This window comes from Sinocyclocheilus grahami, unplaced genomic scaffold (genome assembly GCF_001515645.1).
Source record: "Sinocyclocheilus grahami isolate Dianchi unplaced genomic scaffold, SAMN03320097.WGS_v1.1 scaffold882.1, whole genome shotgun sequence".
Lineage (NCBI taxonomy): Eukaryota > Metazoa > Chordata > Actinopteri > Cypriniformes > Cyprinidae > Sinocyclocheilus > Sinocyclocheilus grahami.
Genome location: NW_015506061.1, coordinates 441,997 through 446,148, shown reverse-complemented (window position 1 = coordinate 446,148; position 4,152 = coordinate 441,997).

Sequence of the window (4,152 nt, the reverse complement as noted above, 5' to 3'; positions counted from 1 at the left end):
ATCCTTCAGCCCAAAGCAGCCAACGACCTGCAACGGCAGAGAAAGGAACAGCGAGACTGCGACACAAGTGGACACCTGACACCCAGCCTGAACCACCAGGATCTGACCAGCATCATCCTCTCCTTGGCCGACACCCTCAAGGGCCTCAGACAGGAGGTAAATGAACTGAACCTGCAAGTCTCAGAGTTCTACAGGGAACTGACACCTGCTCGACGAGAGAAAGCACAGAACAGATGCAAGGAACCTTACAGAATGGCGCAACAGAAGGAAATCACCAGTCTTCAGGAGGCTCTAACAGCTGCTGGACACCAAGCACAGCTGGAAAAAGCCATCAGACAGGACTTGGAAAGAGAACTGTTTCACACAAAGTCACTGTTAAAAACAGCGTATGTGGAACTTAATGAGAGAGACACTAGAGCAAAGGCCTTAGAAGGCCATCTGCATGCAGCCAGAGCTGAAGTCCAAACCCTGAATCAGCAATTCTGCAACATTAAAGAGGAGCTTGACACAGTTCAGAAAGAACTGAAACAGTCCTACAGACTGCGCATGAACTCAAGTAAAAGTCACCCTGTTGCACGTCACACTGCCAGCAGTGTAAACCCCCTCACCCCTGTACACAGATACAGGGGGGGGTTTAGCTTGAATATACCAATTCAGGTAAGTTGCTTTTAATTAAATCAATTTATTTATTTTTCCTTTTAGTTTCCTACAGCTGCCCTGTATCCTGTCTCTGCTATACCCATACTTCTCAGCACGAGGCCTATTACATAAGGTATAGTTACCATTCATTATGCTATAGGCCCTGAGACCTCTAGCCCAGAGGTGCGACGCTTCCTGGCTCGACAGCCAGGACACATCCAATCAGACTACTGCCAACACTACCAAGCCATCATAAAGGAATTCTCAGACCTAGAGTCTGAACACGGACTGATCGCTGGTCTAGACACCAAACAGGGCTGGCATGAAACTCCCCATGCTTACTACCACAGACTCTTCCAATTGTTTCTGTTTATATACCTTGAGGTGTTTGATGTATCTCTGCTAGCTTAGCTAACAGTCTCCCTAGGTTTATGACCCTGCTGCAGCCTTCCTTTGAACAAGTGACAACTGCTTAGTCATATCTCCTAGCTTAAACTAAATAAGGAAAGCCCTTCCTTCTCCCTCTGCCTATTTCTGATTTTATTTCAGCTTTGTTTTATTTGATACCGTCATAGTGACCAAACCTGTGAACCATCAGTGCTATGAGTAATAGTTTGACCACACGTATAGCTTACTTCAGAGCTCGCATTTACCCTGGGATGGAGGAGGACACCAGCTTCAAGAGCCTTTTCCTCCGAAACCTCCATCCTATTGTAAGTCACCATTTAGGCATTATGGCCTGCCACTCAATGCCTATTCAACAACTGCGTGACCTGACTCAAAAGGCCTTTAACAAGCACAAGGCCTCCACCAAAGGTGTTTGGAAGACCCCACTGATTCTGAACTGCACAACCCAGAATCCAAAGCAGGCACCAGAAGGCACCCAGCATTGCCACAATGCAAGGCCCTTCTACAGAAAGCCACTAGTCAGCAGAAGACAAAGCCGTCACCTTGGCAACAGACCCAGGTTCCAGACCAACCACTGCGAGAAGCCATGGAAAAGGGCATCCTCATCCTGCAAACACCACGGTATGTCCAACAGCAGTCCACCACAACATCCTCCTCCATACCCTTCCCACAGGTGCTGAACGGAGGCTACACAAGGACAGCTGGACACGCCTACTTCTGAGTTACAGGAGCTGCTGACACTAGCAAAAGAGCTCCTTGAACAAAACTCAACTGAGGAGTACTGGGAAGGATAAACTTCTGACTCCTTGCCTGACGCAACATAGCATCAGACTCCTCCAAGGGAGGAGCATCCCTTAAAACCGGTCTACACCCCAGAAGCAGCCAGACAACATTGGATGGAGCAACAGGCCCACATGCCCAACAGCGAAACCTCTACCAACACAACTCAGGCAAGCTCAAATTGGTGTCGCCACAAGAGCAAAACGACACCACAAACATCAGATTTCTAGTGACGTTCGAGCAAAACAGAGGGCTAACAACCACCTGCTGCCCTCCTGCCATCATCACTAGGTCAGTCTGAAACTCTCTGCACACTACAAAATCTCCGTAACAATTCCCTGCAATCCCTGGAACCACCTGCACTCTCACCAGTGAGAGTCTAACCCGGCTGTTCCACATCATGGGTACAACGGATAGCCTACTGGCTAACAACATCAACAAACAACCATCTTACCCAGACCAACTCACTTCAGGATGACAGGTGACACAGCCTTGACGCCTGCTGCATAAGCTTGAGGACCCGCACCTTGCTACAGCTTACATCACCACACCTCACCACTTGACAGCATCCACCACGGCACCACAACCACTCCTGGAGGCAACCAGCAGCCCGAGAGCCACCACTGTCTCCCAGCTGTGAGTGGCAGGAGCGTGTCTGATTGTTCTGCACCTTTGACGTCGCTCGCTGTTGTCTACTGGACGGACAACAACATTCGAAAGGGGGGAATTATGTAGCATTTGGACCAATCAGACACACATTTGTTAATTAGATTTAACAAATCAATTATTCATTAGATTTACAAATAATCACAGACCCCTCACCCAATAAACATACTGGGTGCCAGCATGTCTGGGAACGAATCCAGGCCCCTGGTTACCATGGCAACCAGGACCCCTCAGCCAGATCGGATACATTTTTACCACCTAAAAGTATGTAGAGAGAATCAACTCTTACTCAAGTCTCTCTAAAACAGACACATACTGCCCATAAAAATAAACTCTTCTCTATTTAATTCATAGGAAAACCTTTCTTTGAATGAACACACATATACTTCAGGGCATTGTGTATGTTGTTACTGTTCTTGTATATTGTCTTTTGTATTGTTTATTATAGAAGCACTCATTCATGTAACCTTACATATACCATGTTTGGTCTCTATGAATTCGTCTTCGGATGATCTAATTGAGAGTGTATATTATATGTTTATAACTATGCAACATATTAGTGACCTAAGAATCTTTAGTAGTTTTTGCATCAACACCCAATCAAATTACATATGCAAAATACCATGCTCTAAGACAAAGAGTCGTAACTTTCCCTCCAAAAGTGAAAGTCACCATTGGCGCTATGACCTCCCGGAGGTGTGAGCTCAACAGAAGATAAAGCTCTCACAACAGTGACCCGCCTCAGTCAGTCTGTGGTTCTGTTAGATTCTGAGAAGATGACTCTTAAGTCTGCAGCAAGCTTCGGCCTTGTCTTTACATTCACCAAAGATCCTAGGATCTCAGCTGATATCTCTCTTAGCTCTTTTTTTCCACTTTCCACTGGGAAGAAACTCCCAATCACCATCGAGTCAGAACATCTTTGGAATTCATCACTTTTCAAGCAAGGAAGAACGTGATCGCAAGTCCAAAACCTTGAAACCATCAAGACTTTCATCCGAGACTGCATCCGGACACGCGTCAACGACCAAGGCAATGCAAGTATCGTACATTTAACTAAACGAAACAGAGGTTTAGTATAAGCTGTAGACCCCATTCTAAAACAGCGCTGATGGTTTCACTCAGGTGGTTAACGAACTCTTTTCATATGTTCTTTCTCTGGTTTTTCCTGATGGCTTCATCCATCAAGCCTAATTTTCCCTTTCCCATGTATGAGCGATTGTTTGTTTGTTAGACTAGTTTGTGTTAGTGTTTAGTTAATAAAAATCTTGTGCACAAATTACATGAGTTTCTGATTCTGCCTTGCAAATTAACGTCCCTTTACGATTTTGATCCTTACTACATGCTCTAATGCATTAATACTGTATGAAAGTATTTTCTGTGGCCACGGAAATATTCTTTCCTAGAGTTGATATGAACTTACACTGAATGTTCGCTGGACGAACAGATTGGTTGATGGCAATTTAATTCTGCTACAGTTACTACTGGCAGCTGATATAAATAATTGTAATTAATCATAATGAACTAATTATTTATATACATTTCCCTTTTGAGCTAATTTGCTACAGCAGATTGCTTTAAATTGATTGCTTTAAATTTGTCCCTAGACGCAGAGTCATTTCAGATGTTTTATTGACAGATGGAAAGTGATAGTAAAGGTAT